This window comes from Pteropus alecto, unplaced genomic scaffold (genome assembly GCF_000325575.1).
Source record: "Pteropus alecto unplaced genomic scaffold, ASM32557v1 scaffold33, whole genome shotgun sequence".
NCBI classification, from domain to species: Eukaryota; Metazoa; Chordata; class Mammalia; order Chiroptera; family Pteropodidae; genus Pteropus; species Pteropus alecto.
Genome location: NW_006435762.1, coordinates 1,047,736 through 1,056,045, shown reverse-complemented (window position 1 = coordinate 1,056,045; position 8,310 = coordinate 1,047,736). Strand labels below are relative to the sequence as shown.

The 8,310-nt window shown below is 35.0% G+C and overlaps 1 protein-coding gene and 2 pseudogenes across 2 annotated transcripts in view; all 3 read left to right on the top strand.

Annotated features, from left to right (window-relative positions):
- Positions 1 to 8,310, top strand: part of PDCD10 (programmed cell death 10) — a 42,028-nt gene that overhangs the window by 8,102 nt on the left and 25,616 nt on the right. The window lies entirely within an intron of this gene.
- LOC112479105 lies at positions 6,096 to 6,214 on the top strand (annotated as a pseudogene).
- Positions 7,748 to 7,866, top strand: LOC112479050 (annotated as a pseudogene).

Here is an 8,310-nt window from a genome sequence, read left to right as displayed (position 1 = left end):
TATAAGCTAATTGACCCATGGATGACACAAAAAACAGAGCAAGTTAGTCTTGAAGTAGTTGAGTTTGGCAGACTAACTTGTCTTGTACAATAGGATATATAGTAACTCAGTATCTGTCACCATTCAATTTTGTTTCCTAATGTGAATTTCTGTGGACTTTTATTTATTTATAAATTGTGAAATTTGGAGATTGGCCTAGATATTATATAATGACTGTTTTTGCTTTAAAATTTTAGGTCTTAATATTTAAGTTTCTTAAACGTGTAAACATATGACAAGTATAAGGGTAAATTTGGAGATTTGGAGCTGAATTATAGGAAAATCTGGATCCAGATATCTTTTGCTAGCACTTAGCCTTATTTTTGATGCCATTCACTGTTGCTCTTCACAGTGTTTTGTTAATAATGCTACTGTACTGATTGGACTAGAGCATTGGTTTTTAAATTGTAGAGAGGGGTGTTTAAGAGTTTCTGTGAGAGGTAGGGGCTAGTAAGTTGTAGTTACTTCATACATTTGTCAGATGAATGAGTGGTTTAGTGTTTTATCTCATATAAAGTTTGATAAAAATTTTGAAAAACAAATAAAATACAGTTCTGCTGTTTAAAGAGGTTTAAGAATTACATATCTTCCCCCTCTTTATCTGGCTTTCAAGAGTCCTTGATTCCCCTGGCTAGATTATTATGCCAGAGACCTGACTTCTAGAAAGAGATCTGATCTTGTCATTTTAGATTAAAATGTACTTAATCGTAATAGCAAATATTGAATGATTACCATGTGTCATGCACTGTTCTAAACACTTTATCCGTAATAACATATTTAATCTTTACATCAACCTTAGTAAATACTGTTATTACTCCCATTTCAGTAGTTGAGAAAACCGTAGCACAAGGAAGTTAGATAGATGACTTACCTTGGATCACACAACTAATAAGTAGTAGATCCATATTGAATCCAGACAAGTCTGGTTATAGAATCACCTTGCATATTACTCACCTTTCTAATGATAGTGCTATTAATGTTGGCTAAGTATAATTGAAACAGTAGTATTTCTGTTTTCCTTTAGGTAACATTGTGGATTTTCACATTTTTCTTAGAACATTATGGATACTTAACCCTATATAGAAAAATAAAGTAACTTTTAAATGAGTGATTTATAAGCATGTTTAGAACCAAGTCTGCTTATTAGTTAAGGAGTACTTGTCTGTAACTCTACAGAGGTTAACAAAAAATGATGAAGTAAATGGAGTTAAATTTAGAGGATTTATACATTTAGGCATTTTTCTGTAATTTGCCAGTGTTATCTGTTTTCAGAGACATCTTAACAGCTTTCTGATATTTTAGTTAGAACCTCTGTTACTTAATAGCTCAGCAAATGCTTATTTTGTCATTCATGTTTACAGAGATATTGAAATTATCTTTTTTTTATCTTGTATTTTAAAAAACACTAAAGCTGGAGTCCTTCAACCAGTTAGTGGTATCAGATACCCAGAAATGGTGGTATAAGAGAGAGGGTGCATTTAAAAATTTGGGGTCTAATGGAGCTGACCTTCCAATGAGGTGATAATTTATTGTAGAATGTATGCTTTTTTTGAGTAGTTATTTAAAAGTACAAAAATACAGTGCTTAGTAACTTAGTGAAATGAAATCTTCAATATAGAGGATTTGTGGTTTGATTTAAAAATTACCTCATCTTTTACTCTCACCATATCTCTTTCAAATATACAGCTCAATTTTTGTCCATATTAAAGAAGAAACTAAAGCATAGAGAAGTGAAGTGACTTGATCAGACATGGTGGTTTATGACATGACAGTACCAAGAATTGAGCCCTTGTTATCAGACCTTAATTGTTATGCTCTTTTCCCATACTTCTCTGCACCAATTATCTGTTTGATATTTTCAGGAAGCCTTTAAAAACTTGAGAGAGAGAGAGACAGACAGACACACACACACACACACACACACCACCACCACCACTACGCACCACCACCACCACCACCACCACCACCACCACCCCCCGCGCCCATGGCAGAGTGTCATATATTACACTTTCCTTTAATAAGAGATTGTTTCTGGATCTCCCTAAGTGCAAAATTCAATAAATACTAAACCGACAGCGTTGCATAATCAGAGAGGTTGAGTTCTACATTATTTAAAAAGAAAACTGTAGAATGAAAGACCTCGAATTATAGAAAATGTAATTTTCAGAGGAAGGAAAGAGATGTAGACATATCTTGAAGGCTTCAAGCTCATTGTAGTCTAGGATCTTCTGCTTCATTCCTCTGCCTCCTTTGCCCTAGCTTCCTCCTCGAAACCTTTGTCTCTTGTTTGGAAGTAGCTACAACATTTTGACATGAGAAGGCTGAAAGGTAGGTTGTGATATCACCTTTCCAGTTATGTGAAATGGCTAGACTGAGCTACAGTGCCTTTGAATAAGTTCAGTTTCTCTAGGAGCCTGATGGGTATAATATGTGATGCCAAGTGCTTGAGGGGAAAACAAGGGGTTGTCAGTTACTTGAAACCTTGAATCAGCCAACTATTGAGGATCTCTTTACTAGGATTTTTTGATTTGAAGATATATATATGTTTTAATTTCCTATGAGGTTGCTTTTGAACCTAGAGTAGATACTGATGTGTAATAAACTTTTATTACTGAGTTTTAGAGTTCAGGGCCTTACGATGATATAATTTTACCCCATTTCTGTTTCTGATGGGGAAACGAGGCCAGTGATTAAGTGAAACTTCCCGAAAGTCAGAACCAAAAACCTTATTTCAGGTGCTTAGTCAATTTTAATTTTACATGTCTCTGAGACTGTCCTTAGCAGCTAGGACTTCTGACTCTAGCCAGTGTTCTTTCTATACCAGTGGTTTTCAGCCTGCCCAGTTCATGAGAATCATTTGGGCTTTCTGCAAAAAATACAGCTTTCCTTACCTTTCGTTGCAGATTCTGAGTTAAGTAGTCTTGAGAATGTGTGTTTTATATAGGCACTGAAGTAATTGTAATGGCTTAGGCCGCCTAACATTTGGAAACTGCATCACTCTTGCACCCATAGAAAAAGTTGCATTTTCTGCTAAAAGTTATAATTTTTTGGATCTTGCTTATGTGTAAAGCAAGGTTAACCTATATTAGAAATACTTGGCTCTTTGAGAATTTTGTGAACTGTAAATTATACAACAGTTGTATCTCCAGGATCTAAAAAATATCATAGCAGCCGTAATAAAAATCAGACATTAGAATTTATAATGTTTTTTTCTTTAGTTCACATAAATTTCTGATAGAACTCTGATTTTATTTACAATCATCTGTCATTTGTATTCTCTTAATTTACTATAGTAGGAAGAGCTTGGGATAGCAAAAAGAAGTAAAAACTGGTAAATGTGACTGAGTCCAGACTTTGTTAATAGAATTAATTAGATTTCTGTGTTTATTTTTGTTTTCCTAGGCTGTATATTTGAAAAGTATTAGCAAGGCTGATTCAACTTATAAATTGTCAATCTTGTATTTTTAATGTGTTCATTCAACAAACATTAATTGTCTACTATGTACCTCCTATGCTGACTTTAATATCTCTAATGGGAAAAAGAAATACATTTATAAATGGTAACATAAACACATGGATCCTTCTTACTACTAGAATGAATAAATTTCTTTTAGCTAAATGTTTAAGGACAGGTTGGAGATCCAACAAAAATAAATAAAACTTCTCCCTTTAGGGAGAGAAATTAAAGGAATTATAAGAATTCAGGACGGGGTAAGAGGGCTAAGTACTTGATTTGACTGTAGAGAAAAACAAGAAAAATAGACCTGCCTACAAATGTTTTCAGTGTAGAATTTACTTAAGAAATCTTCTTTTTCTCCCCGAGAACTGCATACATCAGTACCAAGGATTTCCTTTTGTCTACTCTTTTTATTTGTGAGTAAGTAAATAGCTTTGGCTGTAGAGTTATCTCATGTCCCAGATGGTGTAAAGTGAGGCTATTTCAGGAAATGCTGATTCTGAGACTTAAGATATACCAGAGTGTAGTTTTTTTAAATGAATAAGCTCCTGTTGGTTGGTTGGGCAAGACAGGGCAGGAACTCCTAAGACTAGGAGTTTGTCATGGGAATAGGCAAGAATCTAGTTTCATTGCCTCCTTACTCTAAACAAATAATAATTGTTTTAAGCCCAGGAAGATATTTAGAACTGATTCATCTTGTTAAAAATTAGCAGTGCTATTTTGAACATTCAAGGAAATAAAGGGAGAAGTGTAAATAAATAGGTTACTTATAGTCTGTTTGCTTTGGTGTCCCCTGTCACAAAGAGTGTTTTTAAGAAAAGTTGATTGGAGGGTATTCCTTTTATATAAATTATTAGTATCTGTAGTTCTGGTCTTTCTCCCCCTCCCCCCTTTGGATGCTAACCACTCAAGAAACAAAGCATTGAAATGAAAAGTTTTATCCCAAAGCAATACATTTGAAATGGGAAACAGGTAATTCTTGCTATGTTGCCACCATACCCACATTTTTATATATTATCAGCTAGTAATTGTAACCATGGGCAAGTGATTTTTTAGACTTCGGTTTCTGCTGTATTAAAGGATAGATGAGGTGATTTTTAAGGCCTTCCCATATTTGAGATTTAGAGTCAGTAATCTTCAATTGGCTATGTATGCATGATCAGTATTCACCCCAGAAAGCAGTATCAACTAGAGGGCTGATATTGTGCTGCTTGTCTGGCCAAGGCCTAACCACACCCATACTACAAGGAAGGAACCTTCTCAAAGGGACAGAGCCTCAGCCCTTGCTCATCTCAGCTGACCCTTGCTCTTTAGGTAGCTTGGTGTGATTGGCTCTTTATTGCTTGGTGTGATTGCAGGTTGTCCATTTGTCCATTTCAAATGAAGAAGTGTATAGAAGGAATGACAGCATATTTTAACTTGTAGTTGAAATAAAATTAGTAGAACAATTTAATATTTAAAAAACCTTGTTGGAATTGTTGGTTTTTAATCTCACATAAGCACTAATGAAACCATGACTGGCCCTGATTTGTGAATGTCTGTTCTGAAAAGTTTTAAATTTGTTCTTTGGAGCATTTTTCATAGGAATAGTATTAAAAGATGGTTAAGTATTAATAGGTGGTTAACCACCTATTTAGCCCATCATGTTGCTTTAGTACTGTCTTTTTGATGACAAATAGTAGCTGATAGGACTATAAAGATTGTTTAGAGGAAATATAGTTAATTTGATTCACAAATATCTTAAAAGTTTCTTGACACGGTACAATACTACATATATGTACAATTTAAAAAAAAATTAAATTCCAGTATTTACAAAAGGTAAAATTAAGTATTTTAGTAGGTTTTGTGTTATAGATAGGTAGACATCAGCCAAAATTCTGAAAGTGACTAGCCCCTTTACTGAGCCCTTCATCTTCTGCCTTTATATATTTAGGGATAGACATGTGTGGTCAAAATTGTAAGACAAAAATGATTCCATTGAGTCTACTTTAGTGGAGGTGAAATACTAAAGGAAGTGAACCACTAAAGTATACGTAGACTTTCTCTCACCAGGTAACTATATCAGCCCCTGCAGGCGGTTCCCTCCCCCATTATACTAGTGTACAAGTGACACTGTCTTTGAGTGCTACTCTTGACCTCATTAAGAAATCAAATATATATATATACACACATACACACACGTGTGTATGTGTGTGTTTGTGTATTTTTTAAATTATTGTCTATGCTTAGGGCTTTTTTAAACACGTGGATTTGTAATGCTGGTTCTCTCATCCAGTTCTCTCATAGCAATATAGCATCCTGACTTCTCCCTCTTCAATTTTGATACTCAAAATTTTTTGTATTCTGTCTTTCCTTCCGTAGTATAAGCTCCATGAAGTCTGAAACTGATTGGCCTTGTTTACCTTTCTGTATTTAGGATCAGGCCTAATACTGTATAGGTAATGAATAAATATTTATTAAATAAATGATTCTTGTGTGTGTCATGTGAGATGTGAGATGGCAATTCAGGTTCTGTAGTTGACTCTGCCCTGCTATTTCTCATTTGCTCTTTTCATTGATAATATTGATGCTTTCTCTTGCTATCTAAACTTTGCATACACTCTATGGCCATGCCACCCTGAACACACTTGATCTCATTTGATCTTGGAAGCTAAGCAGGGTTAAACCTGGTTAGTACTTGGATGGGAGACCACTTAGGAAGACCGGATGCTATAGGTGTAAAAAAAATAAAAATAAATAAACTTTGTATACAGTATCTATCATTTTCATTTTGATTGGTATCTGCATTTCAACCCTCCTTTGTTCCAATTTTATTATAAAAAGTAGCAATTTATTTCTAAGTGGAAAAGCAGATTACCAAACTACTATTAAGTAGTTAACTAGGAATAGCAGAGCCACAGCTAATCATTTACCTACTTCTTTTTGCTTATGATCTCTTATAAAAATATAGAAAGGCTCTTAAGTTTGCCCTGTGTTCAGTTTCTGCTCCTCTATTCTGTTCATAGTGCTATAACCAGAGCTATCGAATTAAATTAGTGGTTTTATCAGGTAATGGTTTTATCTTGCCCTATAGAATAAAATTTAGGAATTGGCCTTTTTTGTTGTTCTGTGAAGTTAGGGAGCAGGTTTCAGCTCAGAAATAGAAAACACTTTTCCGTGTTTAGAGCTACCAGAAATGGACCAGATTGTTCAAATAAGTGTCGAGTTATTTGACCAGGACAGGACAGGTTACTGGAGATTTTTGAAGTTCTAGGTATCTAGGCCAGGAGTCCGCAATCCCTGGGCTATGGACCGGTACTGGGCCACCAGCAGGAGGTGAGCCATGAGCTAGCGAAGCTTCATCTGTATTTGCAGCTGCTCCCCAGCGCTGGCTAGCATCCCTGCTTCAGCTCCACCTCAGATCATCAGACGTTAGATAATCATAGGAGCACCGACCGGTCCCTGGTGCCAAAAGGTCGGGGGACCGCCGCTCTAGGCCTTTGATTGTATCTTTCAAACTGCTTAGGTCTTCCACGGTCTGGCCCAGATATATTTTTAATGATTAGGATTACATCTTATTCACATCTTGGATATAGTAGGTGCTAAACATAAATTTATTCTGTCATTTAACTTCCGGGTATTTTACTTCTAGGCATGTTCTTGAGTAGCTGAGCTGAGGTTCTTTGTTTCTACTTCAAACTTGATTTTTTTTGATGTAGGAGTATCAGATCTGCATTCTGAGTACAGGATCAAGTCTTGGGTCTCTGAATGTATGAGCATGGGCAGTTTATTATCTCTGAGCCTGCTTTTTCGTCTGTAAAATTAGAATGACAGTTACCGTCAAGTAAGTTATTGTGAGGACCAAATACATGTAAAAAATGTTTTCTAATCTGAGAATGTTTTACAAATGGTAAAACGTGTTGAAAATCAGTGGCTTTTTGTTTACTATATATGTTGTTTTACATATAGGTATGTCATTACTATTACTGTTTCACATTATAATTAGGCTCATTTTTTAGCCTGGCAAGGAAATAAATACAGTTGCTTTCTCTTAAAAAGCAACACATTTCCTCAGCCCCTCAAGGCAAAATTTTTCTTAGATTCTAGAATTCTAGATATTTTAATTCCAAATTGCTGCTGTCTGTGGATTTCTCTTCTTAGTTTTTGTGTCATATTTGGACAAAGATTCAAAAAGTACCACAGGCAAAAATAAATAACATTTTTCCAACAGAGCACATTTGGTAGAATTTTTCCAGTTCTAATATTTGTCTTGTCTCTGGCCATGCCACCCTGAACAAGTCCTATCCCATCTGATCTTGGAAGCTAAGCAGGTTCAAGCCTGGTTAGTACTTGGATGGGAGACCATCTAGGAAGACCAGGTGCTGTAGGCGTAAAAAAATAAAAAAATAAGGGATCGTAAGATGACAAGGACCTTGCAATCTGTGAGGTCAACCAGGGATTGCCTCGCCTAAAAAAAAATAAAATAAATAAGATTTGTCTTAAATGTTTGGCGTTTGCTTATGCTTTTATTGTTATTTTTAGGTGACAAAATCAGTTAACAGTTAGCAAAGGATTTTAATAAAAACGTTAAACCCTAATTCTTAGTTCTTCATTCTTGTTTTCTATACACTTATACATTGTACATTTCAGTTATAGTTTTATATTACATGTAAATGCTATAATTATGTATCTTACTTAATTGTTGCTTTTTCCTGGATTGCATATGATAGAATTAGATACATTAATCTGTGCTGCTTCATAAAGAGCTCTTTCTGAGTTCAAAATGAGTGGGTTTGTGAATCACTACTTTGCGAGTAGTACCTGATGAGGTAGAT